This window comes from Bubalus kerabau, chromosome 13 (genome assembly GCF_029407905.1).
Source record: "Bubalus kerabau isolate K-KA32 ecotype Philippines breed swamp buffalo chromosome 13, PCC_UOA_SB_1v2, whole genome shotgun sequence".
NCBI lineage: Eukaryota > Metazoa > Chordata > Mammalia > Artiodactyla > Bovidae > Bubalus > Bubalus kerabau.
This window is the reverse complement of record NC_073636.1, coordinates 914,146-932,973: the sequence shown is the minus strand read 5'-3', so window position 1 is coordinate 932,973 and position 18,828 is coordinate 914,146. Positions and strand designations below refer to the sequence as shown.

At 40.8% G+C, this 18,828-nt stretch overlaps 1 pseudogene; it reads right to left on the bottom strand.

Annotated features, from left to right (window-relative positions):
* The window catches only part of LOC129626177 (F-box only protein 16-like), a 32,837-nt pseudogene extending 20,975 nt beyond the window's left edge, over nucleotides 1-11,862 (bottom strand).
* Nucleotides 11,863-18,828: the final 6,966 nt, after the last annotated feature.

Genomic DNA, 18,828 nt, shown 5'->3' with positions numbered 1-18,828 from the left:
CATCAAGCAATGCACAACAAGGAGCATGGTAAAACCATGCCTGACCCCATAGTTTGGCTGATTGGAGTAGAGAGAGAATTAGTGATCTTTGCAAATATCAGTGACCTTTGAAATATATGCTTCTACTAGTTATGGTAAAAGAAAAGAATTAACAAGATCTTTTTAAAAGTTTGAAGACCTTGAATTTTATCCAGGGTGATATTAAAAATGTTTAACAACTGGCAATGCTACCAACCAATCAAAATAGACAGAGGCTGGTCAGCCATACCAATGTATTCTGCCTGAACATTAGCCCTGGTTATATTAATTTAGGGATTTCCATTCATAGTAAGTAGAATGAAAATGCAAATATAGTCATTTTAAATATGTCCCTTTTTATTTTATCTATTTGCTTTTTATATAAGTCTCTTTTTTAAGTTGTTGGTAACAAAGTTAGTTTAAAAACACAAATACAATATGAGAAAAACTTAGCTAGATTTTAAATTTCGGGTATTTCTCATTTTGCCATTTTTAGTGAATTTATTTTATAAAATTTTATTATTATTTTGAATAGATATTACCTCCACATGATTAAAAACATTCACATGATTAAAAATTCAAAAGATACAAAAGGCTCTCCAGGTAAGAGTCTCTTCCACCCTTTAGACAGTTTTCCTGTCTGAAGGAAATCAATATTGCCCCTTTTCTTGTAAAAGTAAAGTGAAGTTGATCAGTCATGTCCAACTCTTTGTGACCCCACAGACTGTAACCTGCCAGGCTCCTCTGTCCATGGGGTTTTCCAGGCAAGCATACTGGAATGGGCCATTTCTTTCTCCAGGGGATATGTAAAGTCTTCCAGAAACACTGTGTACATGACTTTTTTTTCCTTCTTTAGGTTAGTAAATATCATTAGACTGGAGCTTGTAGACCAGCACAGAAAAGAAGTGGTGACTAAATCAGACAAACAAGAACAGTAAGATACAGAGCTTTATGATGGATTGAATGTTTATGTCACCCCTAATTCCTAAACTGAAACCCTAACCCTGTGGTAATGACCGAGGGAGGTGGGTGGGGCCTTTGAGAGGATTAGGTCATGAGGGAGGGCATTCATATATGGGAACTCGAGCATCCATGCTCAGTCGCTCAGTTGTGTCCGACTCTTTGCGACACCATGGATTGTAGCCCACCAGGCTCCTCTGTTGATTGGATTTCCCAGGCAAGAATACTGGAGTGAGTTGCCACTTCCTACTCCAGGGGATCTTTCTGACCCAGAGAGTGAATCAGAGTTTCCTGATTGGCAGGCGGATTCTTTACCACTGAGCCACCAGGGAAGCCCTCATGAATGGGTTTCAGTTCAATTCAGTTCAGTTCAGTCACTCAGTTGTGTCCAACTCTTTGCGACCCCATGAATCGCAGCACGCCAGGCCTCCCTGTCCATCACCAACTCCCAGAGTTCACTCAGACTCATGTCCATCGAGTCAGTGGTGCCATCCAGCCATCTCATCCTCTGTCGTCCCCTTCTCCTCCTGCCCCCAATCCCCCCCCAGCATCAGAGTCTTTTCCAATGAGTCAAGTCTTCTCATGAGGTGGCCAAAGTGCTGGAGTTTCAGCTTTAGCATCATTCCTTCCAAAGAAATCCCAGGGCTGATCTCCTTCAGAATGGACTGGTTGGATCTCCTTGCAGTCCAAGGGACTCTCAAGAGTCTTCTCCAACACCACAGTTCAAAAGCATCAATTCTTCAGCGCTCAGCTTTCTTGACAGTCCAACTCTCACATCCATACATGACCACAGGAAAAACCATAGCCTTGACTAGATGGACCTTTGTTGGCAAAGTAATGTCTCTGCTTTTCAATATGCTATCTAGGTTGGTCATAACTTTTCTTCCAAGGAGTAAGTGTCTTTTAATTTCATGGCTGCATTCACCATCTGCAGTGATTTTGGAGCCCCCCAAAATAAAGTCTGACACTGTTTCCACTGTTTCCCCATCTATTTCCCATGAAGTGATGGGCCCAGATGCCATGATCTTCATTTTCTGAATGCTGAGTTTTAAGCCAACTTTTTCACTCTCCTCTTTCACCTTCATCAAGAGGCTTTTTAGTTCCTCTTCACTTTCTGCCATAAGGCTGGTGTCATCTGCATATCTGAGGTTATTGATATTTCTCCCAGCAATCTTGATTCCAGCTTGTGCTTCCTCCAGCCCAGTATTTCTCATGATGTACTCTGCATATAAGTTAAATAAGCAGGCTGACAATATTACAGCCTTGAAATACTCCTTTTCCTATTTGGAACCAGTCTGTTGTTCCATGTCCAATGAATGGGTTTAGTGCCCAAAGAGACTACAGAGTGACCTAGCCCTTTTGTCATGTGAAGACACATGGAGAGTCTCTGAGCCAAAAAGCAGGTTCCCACCAGACACTGAGTCTGCTAGCACCTTGATCTTGGACTTTCCAGCCTCTAGAACTGTGAGAAATACATTTTCTGCTGTTTATAAGCCCCTGCCCCCACCAGTGTTTTGTTAAAGCACCTGACTAAGACATACGGGAAAATGAATCTCAGCAACTCACAGGGTAGGATATTCTGTCTACTGCTATATTCTGGGGCAAAGATGCTCCCTTAAAAGGAAAGAAGGCTTTGACTGTATGCTTTAAAGATGGAGTATTTTGAGTTAATTATATACATCTAGAGTTAAAGAAATCCAAGTATAATTTTTTAAAAGGGATCCTGATTTTTTTTTTTAAATTAAGGTACAATTCATACACCACCTCACCCAGCATTTTAGTATATTCACTAGGCTGTAAAGCCAGCACTATTGTCTAATTTCAGAACGTTTCCATTACCCCCCAAATAAAGTCCATACCCATTACAGTCAGTCACTCCTCCCCTGCTCCCTGGCCCCTAGAAACCACTCATCTATTTTCTGTCTGTATGTATTTGTCTATTTTGAATATTTCATATAAATGGAATCATACTCTAGATGGCTTCGGTGTCTGGTTTCTTTCACTCAGCATACTATGTTCAAAGTTTATGTTGTAGCATATATCAGTACTTCATTCTTTTTTATTGCCCGTGCTTTTTAAAATTTAACCATTTTTAAGTGTACAGTTCAGTGACATGATGCACACTCACACTGTTGTGCAACATCCGCACCATCCGTCTGCAGAACTGTTTTTTAAAACTCAAGCTGAAGCTCTACCCGTTAAATAACATCCCTATTTCTTCGTAACCTCTATTTTACTTTCTTTCTCTGTGTATTTGCCTATTCTAAGAACTTCATAAAAGTGGAATCAAACAATATTGGTCCTTTTGTGTCTGGTTTATTTCACGTAGCACAGTGTCTTCAAAGTTCATTCATGAGTAGCTTGAAACAGAACTGCCTTTCATTTTAAGGCTGAACACTGTTCCATTGTTTGGCTAGACCCCATTTTGTTTATCCATTTCTCACCAAATGGACGTTTGGGTGTTTACATTTTTGACAATTATGAATAATGCCACTGTGAACATTAGTGTACACATTTTTGTATGATGACGGTTCCAGTTCTCTTGGGTGGAAGAGACTCTCAATGAGACTGTAGAGGAATTTGATGAGTAATACACATTAGCCAGAGATAGATAGAGTAAGTCCCCTCATACAAACATTTGAGTTTTGAACTTTCAAAATGCAAATATGTGTTCGCATGTCCAATTACATTAGTTTATGTGTCTGGCGTGCATGGTCATGTGTGTCCATCCACTACAGGTGGCTGTGCTTTTTGTACTTTACAGTACAGTAGAGCAGTTTTTTAATTTCAAGCCCATGATGTGTGGAAGCAAGCTTACAAACAGCGGGGTGTAGCCAGTTGTGTTAGTTGGGTACCGAGGCTGACTTTGTTGGATTTACGATCAAATTGGACCTATGAATTCGCTTTTGGAAAAGAACTCATTCATACAGAGTGGACTTACTGTACTTTGGTCATGGATAATGGTCATTGAGACTGTGTTTCCTTTGAGGAAGAGTGAAAGAAACTTAAGATATGGATATATAGATTTATATACATTACTTTGTTAATGTTCTTTTTCATTACGGTTTATTCCAGGATACTAGATATAGTTCCCTGTGCTATACAGTAGGACCTTGTTGCTTAGCCATTCTAAATGTAATAGCTTGCATCTACCAACCCCAAAATTCCGGTCTGTCCTGCTCCCTCCTCTCCTCCCGCTTGGCAACCACAAGTCTGATCTTTACATCTGTGAGTCTGTTTCTGTTTTGAGGGTAGGTTCATTGGTGCCACAGTTTAGATTCCACATATAAGTGATATTCATAGGGTGTTTGTCCTTCTCTTTCTGACTTAGAATCAAGTATACTTTAAATAGTTACCCATTTTTCAAGCAGAGCTCTTCTTTCTTCAAATACCTACAATTAAAAAAAAAAAGTTGGAATGATTTCATATTTTGTGGTTCAAAATACCCATTAAAAAGACATCATTAGGACTTCCCTGATGGCCCAGTGGTTAAGTATCTGCCTGCCAATGCAGGGGACATGGGCTCAATCCTTGATTCCAAAAGATTCCACATGCCTAGGTGCAACTGAGCACAAGTGCTACAAGTACTGAAGCCTGCATGCCCTAGAGCCCCTGCTCCCCAACAAGAGAAGCCACCATAATGAGAAGCCTGCTCACTGCAGCCAGAGAGTGGCCCCTGCTTGCCAAAACGAAAGAAAGCCCATGCACAGCAATGAAAACGCAGCACAGTCAAAAATAAAATAAATAAATTTTTAAAAAGACATCATTAAAGGATACCTGAAAGGGTAAATTTATTTATAACTTGGACAAACTTTCCTTTTTCTCAGTTTCTCCATGTGAGACAATTCATCTTAAAGAATAAATAATTTTTTTAAGGCAAGAAATAATAAAAGAATGAAACTATAAAGTGAAATCATTTTTGGAATTTGAAAGGCGATGACAAAACTGACAAAGGAAAAATAGGAAAATGGACAACCTCCCTCCAAATATTTCAGCATTACTAGTATTAGAACTTGTGAAATTTATGAGTGAGCAGCTCTGTTTTTTTTATTTCATGAGTTCACATACCAGTGGGTGTACATTACATATATGTTTGCATATGTGCGCCTCTGGGCTTATAGCTCAGTGTTTATCTGTATAGGTTTGTTGTTATATACCATTGAGGACAGAAATTATGTCTTATTCACCTTGAGTTCTCCACTGCAGAGTGCTGTACGTGGCATATTACAGGTGCTCAAGCTTGCTGGAAGGAATGAATATGCTTGAGACAAATGAATATCCTTTGGATATGTATTGCTACCATGCGAGTGTATTTACATATTAATGGAGAGGTGTTTTCCTGAGCTTCAGTCATTTGTGTATCTATCTGAATGGGTGAGGAAGGGACAGCTAGAGTGAGAAGGTTTGGCAGAGGAGGGCGAGCTGGAGCCAGGAAGTCAGAGACAGCAGGAGACAGGTGTGACTGTCTCCCGCGCCCACCCTGAGCTCTGCTTGTTTTCAAAATTGGGCTCCATGTTTCCCCTTCCTCCTGGCACTTTCTAAATTCTCTCACACTGTCAGAATGTTTCTATTTAGAAACTAGCTCAGGGCTATTTCTTCCCTTTTGTGGAGGAGGATGAGGAGCTGGTTTCATGCTTGGATCTGTTTTCCTTCCTTTTTTTAGACTCTCAAATTCTGCTTTCAAAGGGCAGGCAAAATGGAGACTGAAATAATTGATTCAACAACAACCTCAAGGCCTGTAAAATGCCATCTTTGCTACTTACCAGGTAATATCATATATCACAGGTAGACACTTTTTATACTTTAGAGAAGAAGAAAAAGAATACCATTTTCTCCTCCCTCCTAATTAACTGCCCCCTGGGCTACTAGGACCCTTAAATAACAGTGACAGATAATCTCAGAATTTCTACATGACAATAGAAGAGGGGATTTCCCTGGTGGTCCAGTGGTTAAGATTGTGTTTCCACTGCAGAAAGCCAGGGTTCAATCCCTGGTTGGGCAGTTAAGGTCCCACAGGCCAATGGAGTGGTCAAAAAAAGCAAACAAAGAAAAAGAAAATAGAAGAGAGTCTATAAAATAATAATAATAAAAAAAAACCTACAGAATTTTTCAGAAGACTGAAAAATCAGGATTCAGGGCTTTCATGGTGATCCAGGGGTTAAGAATCTGCCTGCCAATGCAGGACATACAGGTTCCATTCCTGGTCCGGGAAGATTCCACATGCCTTGGGGCAACTAAGCCAGTGATCCACAACTATTGATCCCGCACGTCCTAGAGTCCACGTACTGTAGCTAGAGAGTAGCCCCCACTTGCTGCAACTGGAGAAAGCCCTCGTGCACCAACAAAGACTCAGTGCAGCCAAGAAAAAATAAAGAATAACAACAAAAAAAAGAGAAAAATCAGGATTCACACATTTCCTGAACCCACAAGAGTGTCTAACAAAGTCCTATCAAGCATCTAATTCCCCTCCTAAGTCTCGGGCACCAGCAATTTTCTGGCACCCACTGGTCTCACTCTTCCCAACTCCTCCTCCACTTGCAGCCCATGCTCCACCTGGCCTTTCTAGGATTCGCTACTGCCCACCAGGTGATTCTGTTCGTTTTCTCTTCCCAAGTAGATTACAGCTACTTTCCCTTATATGATCCACAGGTTCCAGGGGAAGCTCTCAACAAAACACCTGCTGACTGAACAACAACAAGATTCAGATGTCATAGAATTTTAGGGCTAAAAGGAATCTTAGGATCTTTTTGTTCAATTTTTCTGTTTTAGAGAGGATAAGCAGAGGCCCAAAGGGTTACCTTTATAGATTTTAAAGAAAAATCATTGGTTCCAGACTGTATGTCCGGCTGAATAGTATACTTGGTTCCTCACTAGAAAGCCATGCAGTGCAAGCGTGCTCAGTTACGTCCAAGTCTTGGAGACCCCATGGACTGTAGCCCGCCAGGCTCCTCTGTCCATGGGATTTCCCAGGCAAGAATACTGGACTGGGTTACCATTTCCTACTCTAGGGGAATCTTCCTGACCCATGGATCAAACCCACGTCTCTTGCATGTCCTGCATTGACAGGCAGATTCTTTATCACTAACAGCTAGGCACCCTGCTAGAACCATGGTCTTTCTATTCTGACCCCCAAACTTGATCTTCCCTATTCTGACCTCAAGCCCTACATTCTCAATGAATTGCTGCCCATGGTTTGACCTCTGATAGTGGGAAAAAAAAAACAATTAAGTCCCAGGATGACACCTCCTTTCAAAAGGAGATTGGGAGGACCATCGTGGTGTCCAATGACAATAGAAAGCATCAGAAAGAAAGGGGCAACGACTTGAAGGGGTGTGGACAGTCAGCAAGAAAGTGGCAGGGGGACTTCCCTGGTGGTCTAGTGGCTAAGACTCCAAACTCCCTATGTAGGGGGCCCGAGTTCCATCTCTGGTCAGGGAACTAGATTCCACTTGCTGCAACTAAAAAGATTCCACATGCCGCATCTAGAGATCCTGCATGCTGTAATGAAGACCCAGTGTGGTCAAATAAATAAAATAAATAAATATTTAAATAAATAAATAATAAATAAAGTCAGTCATTGATAATAAAATAAAGAGGGTAGGAGATAGGGTCTTTAGAGGGCCAATGACCAAGTCTAAGCAGAGTCCAAGTAAATCCAGTTCTTCACCAAAAGGCAATTAGAGTCAGGTAGGAACAGATAGGCATGAGGGGCAGAAAGAGAAACACTAGACAAACTCAGATCTGGTTCTGACTCTACTCTTGACAAGAAGTATAGTTTGGAACAAATTATTTAACTGTCAGGCCCTCAGGCAGACTCAAAATCTTATAGTCTCTGGTTGGGAGCAAGTCTTCATTCCAAGGATTTGAAATCAGATTTTTGATCTTAAAAAGCTGGAAGAGGGTTGGAAGGATAAATTGGGAGTTTGGGATTAACATATACAAACTGCTATATATAAAATAAATAACCAACAAGGACCTACTTATAGTACATACACTACTCAATATTGTGTAATCACCCATAAGGGAAAGAATCTGAAAAAGAATAGATATGTATAACTGAATCATTTTGCTGTACACTTGAAACTAACACAACATTGTAAATCAGCCATACTTCAATTAAAATAAAAAAAGAGCCCGGAAACAGTATCACTTCAAGTGGAAAACATTAGAGAGAGTCGTCTTTCCTTGCAGAATGTTGCAGTTGGTTTACATCCCAGTTTACTCAGAGCCTGCTGTTAAGTCAAAATCCCATGGTTGTTATTTTAGTCTATTGACACTGTGGCTGCATACACCATGTGACATCATTACCATGGAGCATAAGACATTGTGGGGCTCCTAAATGATGACCAATGGATGGTGGTTAGGTGCTTTTTCTCAGAACACCCTTTTAACTACATGTGTACTGTACTACATGTATGAACCATATTAAAAAAAAAAGAAATGTTGATCACTTTCCATTAAAACACTAGATGGAAAAAAAAAACCCTACACTAGACAGCAAATAAATTCATATTTATAAAACGTTCCTCCTCTCTAAGTTTTCACAAGGCCTGAATTATCTTGTAATCTGATGATGCTATAATTTTGGCATCTACATTTGAACTCAATCTCTCTGCTTAAAGCCTCTTGTGAAGTTAAACTCCTATGAGGTTTATTTTAGACTGAAACAGTTTCATATTTTTCATTTTACTACAGAATAGAAAAAAGGCAAAATTAAAACAAAAACCAGGGACTTCCCTAGTGGTACAGTGTTTAAGACTCTACGCTTGCAATGCAGGGTGCCTGGATTCTATCCCTGGCCAGCAAACTAAAATTCCATAGGCTGTGAAGTGTGGCCAAAACAAAAGAAGTGGACCTCAAAATTACGCTGATCATTGGCAAATGCCCTGTTGTAGAAGTGCAGAAAAGCCCTTGAAGTTATCTTATGGACACAGTCTACCCAACTGTAAACTTAGGTATCTATTGTTAACCCCTTTCACAGTGCCAGAATGTTAGACCTGGAAGGGACCTTTGAGGTCATCTGATCCAAGCCACTCAATTTCCAAAGGCAGGTAGTAAAGATCAGAGGCATAAGAGACTCGCTGAAGTCAAGCAGGAGATTATTTAGTATAGCTGATCTGGAATCTGTGTTTTTCAATTCTCAGCATTACTGTTCTTTGCTCGCTTTTACTCATATTTGTTTTTTAAGTTGTTAAATATCATTGCACTGTATATGGTAAAAAACAAAAACTCTCTCTTCTAACAGACTTTCCTACCACTCTTCCATGTCGTCCAACTTTTTAGGGGAAACCACTATTGATAGTTAGGCTTCTCTGGTGGCTCAACTGGTAAAGAACCCACCTGCCAATGCAGGAGACATAAAGAGACATGGGTTTAATCCCTGGGATGGGAAGATTCCCTGGAGGAGGGCATGGCAACCCACTCTAATATTCTTGCCTGGAAAATTCCATGGACAGAGGAGCCTGGAGGGCTAGAGTCTGTGGAGTTGCAAAGAGGTGGACAAGACTGAGCACATATGCACACACTATTAACAGTTTGCTGTATGCATATGCAAATTCCATGTGTGTGTCTAAGTACTGATACATTCATTCACATACATATGGGTATATACACGGGCCAAGATTTTTTTAATTTGTATTATATTTAATTTTTATTGAATTATAATTGACATATAATATAATGTTAGTTTCAGGTGTACAACATAGTGATTTGACAGTTTTTTTAATTTTAATTATATTTTTATTGAAGGATTTTGCTTTATAGAATTTTGTTGTTTTCTGTCAAACCTCAACATGAATCAGCCATAAGTATGCATATATCCCTTCCCTTTTGAACCTCCCTCCCCTCTCCCTCCCCATCCCACCCCTCCAGGTTGATACAGTGCCCCTGTGTGAGTTTCCTCAGCCATGCAGAAAATTCCCATTGCCTATCTATTTTACATACGGCAGGCTAAGATTTTTGAAAATACTTTTACTCCAAACTAGAACCTAACTAAACCAAAATAACGGAGAAGGCAATGGCGCCCCACTCCAATTCTTTTGCCTAGAAATCCCATGGACGGAGGAGCCTGGTAGGCTGCAGTCCATGGGGTCGCTAGAGTCGGACATGACTGAGCGACTTCCCTTTCACTTTTCACTTTCACGCATTGGAGAAGGAAATGGCAACCCACTCCAGTGTTCTTGGCCTGGAGAATCCCAGGGACGGGGGAGCCTGGTGGGCTTCCATCTACGGGGTCGCACAGAGTCAGACACGACTGAAGTGACTTAGCAGCAAACCAAAATAAAAATGGAGGGGGGGCATATAAAATGGCAGTTCTGAACAACAAAATAAATATCATTTCTAATAGAAATTGTTATTTCTCTTATCATTGCTCATCTAGAAATTATCATGAAATTTTTAAACATTTTTATTTATTTGACCACACTGGGTCTTAGTTGTGCCATGTGGGTTCTTTAGCTGCAGCATGCAAACTCTTGCAGCATGTGGGATCTAGTTTCCTGAACACAGATGCAACCCAGCCCCCTGCATTGGGAGCACAGACTCTGAGCCACTGGGCCACCAGGGAATTCCCTAGAAATTCTCATAAAATTTGACAAAAGCTATTCAGGCTTCCCAGGTGGAACCACTGTTAAAGAACTCACCTGCTGGGACTTCCCTGGTGGTCCAGGGGCTAAGACTCCATGCTCGCAATGCAGGGGGCCTGGGGTTGATTTCTGGTCAGGGAACTAGATCCCACATGCTGCAACTAAGGGTTCACATGCTTCAAAAAAATTGCAACTAAATAAATTAAAAAAAAACTCACCTGCTAATGCAGGTGATATAAAGGACACTGGGTTCGATCCGTGGGTCATGAAGATCCCTTGGAGGGGGTCATGGCAACCTACTGCAGTATTCTTGCCCGGAGAATCCCACAGACAGAGGAGCCTGGCCGGCTATAGTCCATGGGGTCTCCAAGAGTTGGATACGACTCAGTGACTAACACACATGAAGGGTCCTCAGTGCTATGCATGGGAGGTAGGGTGGAATTTATCCTTTGGAGCAGTCTGTTATTGCTTTTGCTTCATAGGATTAATTTGGTATTTTAGAAAGATCTTTCTGGGACCAGAATAGAGGATGGATTAGAGACAGTGAAACCAGCTGAGGGGTTACTGCAATGTGCCAGGCGAAGGGGGGTGAGTGTGTGAACTGAGAACGTGGAGCTGGATGTGCACAAGTCAAAGGAGAAGAGGGGTTTGGATGAAGAGACCTAGGAGGAAGACTCACAGAACCTGAAAACCAGTCGGATATGGAGGTGAAGGGGAGCTGGTAGACACTCTGTCTTCTCATCTCCTAAATCTTTTAAAAAATATTTATTAATTTATTTGTCTGTGTTGGGTCTTAGTTGCAGCACACAAGGTCATTAGTTACAGTATGTGGGACTGAATTCCCTGGCCAGTGATAGAACCTGGGCCCCAGCCCTGGGAGCAGAGAGTCTTAGCCTGGACCACCAGGGAAGTCCCTTAGATCTTTCTTTCTAAGCAGGAACTCTGTATCTCTTGCCAACTCTGGCCATGTAACTGGGGCTCAATTAAGGTTTTCTTTCTTTCAGTTCTAAATTTATTTCAGTTTTTTTCAATTAAAATATTTGAAGAAATCCTTCATTTTTTTTTAATCCACTACACAATCCTAAGCAATTCCTGTTCATGTTTTGATTACCAAAATTTTAATGCTTTTTTTTCCTTTAAAGGAAAAAAACTAATTTCAACTAATAAAATAATTTCAACTAATAAAATAGTTGTTATTACTCACCCGGTCATTTAAAAACTGATGGTTTAGGGGTGTCCAGGTACTCATCTTTGTCTGCATTTTGGGACCATTTGTGTTTTTTGGAGGTGCAAACGCCATGAAATAACTCGATATTCTTCTGTAAGAAAAACTACAACTGCAGAAGAAATGAATCATACAATCTTCAGAATACTAAAAATACTAATACCATATAATCTTTTTTAGTACACTGGGACAGGGACTAGGGGGAGAGTAACATTTATTGGGAGCATTTTATATGTCAGGCACTTAACACGTTTGCTCAATTAAAACCCATAACAATATGGTAAGGTGGTGGGTTTTAGCTCATTTTACAGATGAAGAAAACGAGGCTCACTGAAGTTACATGCTTTGCCCAGAGTTATACAGACAGTAGGTGGTGAAACAGGGAATCAGACCCAGGTCTGTTTAACTCTGTTTGATTTTCATTGGACCAAGGGGAAAAAATCAGAATCACTCTTAGCTAAGAACATACTATATTGGTCAGAAAGAAGTATTTATGAAATCACCATGCAATCTGAATTACTCCATCTTTGTCCCTTGTGACCTCCTTCTTCCTCTGTTACCTTTCTGACATCTAGCTAACAAGGGCTCTAGCTTGCTACCATATTTAAGAAATAGAATAGTACAATAGACAAGGCCAAGAATTTACATATGGACAGATTTGGGTTTATTGGGGAAAATACACTGGTTTTAGACACCCAGTTCTGTATATGTCTGTCTTCATTTTTGTGGCCTCACGGCACGTGGGATCTCAGTTCTCCCACTGGAGATGGAACTCACATCCCTTGTGTCGGAAATGTTGAGTCTTAACCATGACTGCTGTTGTCCAGTCACTAAGTTGTGTCCAATTCTTTGCAACTCCATGGAGTGAAGTACACCAGGCTTCCCTGTCCTTCACTATCTCCCAGAGTTCGCTCAGACTCATGTCCATTGAGTTGGTGATGCCATCCAACCATCTCATCCTCTCTTGCCTCCCTTCTCCTCCTGCCTTCAATCTTTCCCAGCATCAGGGTCTTTTCCAAGGAGTCGGCTCTTCGCATCATGTGGCCAAAGTTGTGGAGCTTCAGCTGGTAGCATCAGTCCTTCCAATGAATATTCAGGGTTGATTTCCTTTAGGATTGACTCATTTGATATCCTTGCTATCCAAGGGAGTCTCAAAGGTCTTCTCCAGTACCACAATTAAAAAGCATCAATTCTTCAATGCTCAACCTTCTTTTATGATCCAATTCTAACCACTGGACAGCCAAGGAAGTCCCTATGTCTGCCTTCATTGGATTAAATCACTCTAATTTCCATGAGGGATTACTTTTCCTTCAGTGTTTAGGGTCTGCTGGGTTGGTTAATCAAGGTGGCCTCCCCTTGCCCAGTCATGAGACTAAGCTAGGCCAGGTAACTGATGCTGGCTTATCCTTGCTTTACAGCCAAGGTGATCATTCAAAGTACCATAGATGCTCTGAGTAGACTGTTAAGCTGTTCTTAGACTCTTCTTGTAGGGGCTTCCTACGTGGTGCTAGTGGCAAAGAACACACCTGCCAATGCTGGAGACATAAGAGATGCAGGTTTGATCCTGGGGGGTCAGGGAGATCCCCTGGAGGAGGCCATGGCAGCCCACTCCAGTATTCTTGCCTGAAGAATCCCATGGACAGAGGAACCTGGTGGGCTACAGTCCATGGGGTTGCAAATAAAAGTTGCAAATATATAAAGCACAGTCACTGAGTCTAGATTTGCTCAGTTAAAAATCACATTTCTTTTTTTATTGCTATTTATTCATGTTTGATGTTTCTTCTATTTAAACTGATTGAAGTTTTGTGTGTGTGTGTGTGTGTGTGTGTGTGTGTGAGTGCATGTTTAATTTTTTTAAATCTGTTTAGGCCAAGCCACTCGGTTTGCAGAATCTTAGTCCCCAACCAGGGATTGACCCTGGCCCTCGGCAATGAAAAGTAGAGTCCTAACCTCTGGAGCACCAGGGAATTCCTTAAACCAATTGTTTTTAATCTTTTATTTTATTTTTTTCAGGGCCATAAAACTCTTTGAGAATATGATGAAAACTATGAATCTTCTCCCTAGAAAAATGCATATTAACATTACATTTTGCTTATACCAGGTTAAAAACTTCTGTTGTAAGGTCAGAAACTCTCTTTTCTCAGTTTGAGTAGAAAACAATCTGACTGATTCTAAGCATGATATCTGATTAGGACAAAGTAGTTTTTCCAGGGCTTCCCTAAGGTTTTGCATTTTTTTTTCTTCCTGGTTCTTCAGAGCTAGAAATTATTTTAATTAGGCTTTTTTTCAAATCAACTTGAATAAAGTTTGGTTTTCAGGAGATGGGCCTGGCTGAGAAAAAGAGCCCTCTTGGTAATAGTCTTACTGAAGCAGGCAAATGGAGGTATCCTGCCCTGGTTTTTGTCATTATCATTTTACAGTTTTTTCCTCTATCCACTCCAGAAGTGGGCAGTGTGCATATCTGTATGCCCACACTGGTTCACAGTATAGACCACTAAGACACTTTCATACAACTTATAAAAAAATTACAAGACAAAGCAAGTTGCCTTCCCTCCTTCTACATACATACCTTACTGTTGTTTTTTCATGACCTCTTTTCCCCTTAATGGCTGGCCTTGCATGTTCCCCTTTAATTTTTCTTTGGATAAAGGGGAAGAAAAAGGGCTTATGGCCCTTACCCCCAATGTGTGCTTCTAGTGTCATGCTTAAAGGCAAGGATAGGTCCTCTGGTAAAGTTTCAGTGGTTACACACCTCCAATCCCATCTTCAAAGCCATCCTTCACACTGTCACCATTGCACAACTTCACTAAAGTCTTATTAGGTCTGTATTACAGGTATAAAGACAAGTCTTGACTATAATGGAGATTACAGTCTACTACAAGAGGGCTTTTTTTTAAACAAATAAAAATGTATATATTTAAGGTGATGTTTTAATATATGTACACATTGTGGAATGCTTACCACAATCAAACTATGTAACACATCCATCACCTCCCATAATTACTGTGTGTGTGGGTGTGTGTGCATGTGTGGGTGTATGTGCATGTGTGCACGTCTATGTGTGTGATTACCCTTGAGATCTACTCTTCTAGCAAATTTCAAGTATATAATATATTATTATAACTATAGTCCCCATGATCCCTGGGCAGGAAGATCCCCTGAAGAAGTAAATGGCAACCCTCTCCAGTATTCTTGCCTGGAGAATCCCATGGACAGAGGAACCTGGTGGGCCACAGTCCATGGGGTTGCAAGAGTGTGACACAACTTAGCGACTAAACTACCACCACCATCACCACATAGTCACCATGCTGTACATAAGGTCTCTAGAACTTATTCATTTTATAACTGAAGGTTTGTACCCTTTGATCAATATCTCCACATTTCCTTACTCCCCAACTTTGGCTAACCACTACTCTATTCAGGGAAGTATTTTTTAAAAGGTCTGTTAGTCACTTTTCAGCTCAAAAACCTTCTGAGACTCGATAATGGCTACAGAATCCTTAACATGCTAATCTAGGTACACCATGAATTTACCTTTTTGGTTTATCCTCCTTCCTCTCCCTTCATGCAATATCTGTATAGACACACTGAACTTCAGATCAGAGAATGTGGTACAAAACTGGTGCTTCTTTGCTAATGTGGTTTTCTGAATGTGCTCACCTGAATCCTAAACTCAGTAGTACACAGTAGGTGCTCAATAAAAACTTGTTTAAATTAGCGGAATGAATGAACACAATAGTGGAAGTGAGGTGGTTTAAGGTTAAAGCTAGTGGCAAAGAAGGTACAACTCAACATTAGGAACCGAGCATTGGGGTTAGACTCAGGATAATCGGGTTTTTATTTGGCGTTTACAGAGCAGAACACGGTTGAGTTTCTCCACTAACACACAGCTCACCCATTGTACGCTGCAGTATCATCAGAGAAGGAAATAGAGATTACCAGGAAATGATCAGGAAATAGGGTACGGTTAGATTTAAATATGAATTCATCTTATATTCAACTAGGTGGAAACAAAGAGAAACTATAAGACAATGCAAAGACCTAGTGCTTTGATAAGCATAGAAGTAATTATTTGTTGGTTGTTAATTTCATATATATGAGGCACCTGGTAATTTAACTGCTAACACAAAGCAAAATGTAATTCCCAGGGTCACTGCCAAGGCTCGTGAGAAGCCCAGGAAGACCTGAGAGAAGAGCTATCAAAACAGTCTCCATCTTTTTCATGCAGTGATCACTACTCTCACCTCTTTAAGTCTTTCTCTTCAAGTCTTTCTCCTCAAGCCTTTAGCGCTGGTGTTGCCACAGCTCCTGTTTCTGTGACTGTGTCTAGCCCCCACCCCCTCCAGAAGTCCAATCACTACCTATAAATCTTTTCATTGGCATCTGGGGTCTCTTAGGCAACAATGTGTGGTCTCTTGATTGGCCAGGAGATCCTAGAGGGCTGGCTCCAAAATTGGGCGCACGGACAAAATGGAAAAGTGTGAGTGCCCAGAGGGTGGGAAAAGATGCCATCTCTCAATAGAATGCTAGGACGAAGATGCAGCCAGTCTTGAAACAAACAGCATTAAATGCCCCCATTCAAGCCGTAAGTATGTTTCAAATCAGGCTAACCTACTGAGCATGCCCAGTTACGTTCTGGTCACTCCAGGATTCTGAAACGTAAACTCTGTTTCTCCGGGTTTTTAGAGTGGCCAACAGGTAAAAGAAGGTTGCAGGAAAAACAGTTCTGGAGAGGTTCAGTGAAAGAATAGCACCTGCACACAGGAAGTGGAAGAACGTGGGAAAATTGCCCAACACACAAACTCAGCAATGCTTCAACATGAATTTTAATTTATTGGATTAAGGAATTCAGGCCAACTAACAGAAACACCAGGGAACCAGCAGATGGCATGCCTGAATAAGGATAACTCCAAATTTGGGAAATTTTACGATCTGGTCTAATTTAATTAAATTTATGAAGCATCTACCATGTAATGAGAGGCAGAGTGAGAATGCAAGAATAAAAAAAGAAATCTAATGAGGAGGATTTGAAAATGCAATGTAGAAATAACTACTGTGATAGAACTATAAACTAATGCTGGAGAAAAACATTTCAGAAGGGACATCTGGGAAGTGTAAAACAGTTCTTCTGGGCAGCAGCTAACCAAATTAAAAAAAGAAGACTGTTTTCATTATCTCATGTTTCCTAAAATAAATAAAAATGTACTCTCTTCCAAGTTAAATAAATGTAAACCCTATGCTTATATTGTTTCATTGTTTTGAAATAGGCAGTATTCATATATCTCCCATTTAAAAAGAAACTGAAAAGTAAAGCTCATAGAGGTTGCTGCTTTCTTTAGAGTTGACAAATGATCAGTAAGTGGCCAAATTGAAATTAGAACTTACGTTGTCTGAATTCCAGCCCAGTGGTTTTAAGTATGGTTGTACGTTTTATGATCAGGTTGTAAGTAAAATGAATAAACAAAGACTTTTGCAGGGGTGGAGGCCTGGGGGAGGTAAGTAGATGCAATACTAAATTACCATGTATTACCAGTTAACCTGGATGGTTTCAAAATGGGTTCATCCAGAAAGAGACCAGTTTTAACAACTCCCTGGGAGAGTGCTGGGTCTCGGTGAAGTTCCTGCTCATTAGAGACTTTCTATTGGTGGTTATAACATTGAATGAAAGAAAGATGGGATTAAAGAGAGCCCGACACTTTATCCCTGTTGCTGCTAAGCTGCTAAGTCACTTCAGTCGTGTCCAACTCTATGCGACCCCATAGACTGCAGCCCACCAGGCTCCCCTTGTCCCTGGGATCCTCCAGGCAAGAACACTGGAGTGGGTTGCCATTTCCTTCTCCAATGCATGAAAGTGAAAAGTGAAAGTGAAGTTGCTTAGTCGTGCCCGACTCTTAGTGACCCCATGGACTGCAGCCTACCAGGCTCCTCTGTCCATGGGATTCTCCAAGCAAGAATACTGGAGTGGGGTGCCATGATCTGAATATATTTATCCCTGAAAATAAGGTCCCTTTCATTGATCCTCTCAACTAGCATCCTCTGGACCTCTCCTTGTTCAGCCCTTCATCAGTGTGACTGCTGATCCCCCAGTGAACAACACCATTCACATTGTGTTCACAGTGAGCACATTGGCTCAATGTCCTTGACAATTTAACATTACTTTCATTTAAAATTTTTTAAAATTCCTTTTAAAAAATATTTATTTGGCGGCACTGGATCTTAGTTACAGCACACAAGATCTTTGATCTTTAGTTGCAGTTTGTGGGATCTAGTTCCCAGTTGTTCTTCAGTCGCTAAGTCGTGTTTGACTCTGAAACCCCATGAACTGCAGCATGCCAGGCTTCCCTGTTTTTCATTAGTTCCCAGACCAGGGATTAAACCTAGGTGCTCTGCATTGGGAGGGTGGAATCTTAGTTACTGGACCACCAGGGAAGCCACTCAACATTATTTTTAAAGGAAACATTTCAACCATAAATAAAAGTTTACAGACTTGCCTAAGAAACACCCTTTTCTCCCTGCAGAGATTTTTAAAAATGTTAACATTTTGCTTCGTGTGTGTGATTAACAGTTCAAGCCTCTTTTACATGCTGGCCAGATCTCATTTTCCACCCTGCCTGCCTATAGGCATCCTCTGTCATGAAATTAGTGTTCTACCTACTTGTCCACTTTTTATGCTTATTATTATACATGTTTGGCCTCAGAAACAGTGTGATTGTTTTAAAGAGCTATCATAATTTACATACTTGTAGTTTGCTTCTTTCACTCAGTGGTCTATTTCTGAGATGTGATCATGTTGATACATTCAATGATAATTTCTACATCATTCCCACCTCCCCCTAGGAGCCAAGATATGTTCTATGCCTGACAGTTTTCATAAGACCATGTGTAAATTGCATAAAAATGTGAGAGCAGCACATCTCTAGAGGATCTGAAGGTACAAGGGATCTAGAAGTACCTGAAGCAGGTTCACACTGATTTTCATAAATGCTCTTAGCTGCTTCACTCACCCTTAGTAGAGGCAGTGTTGGCTCCACAAGACACAAT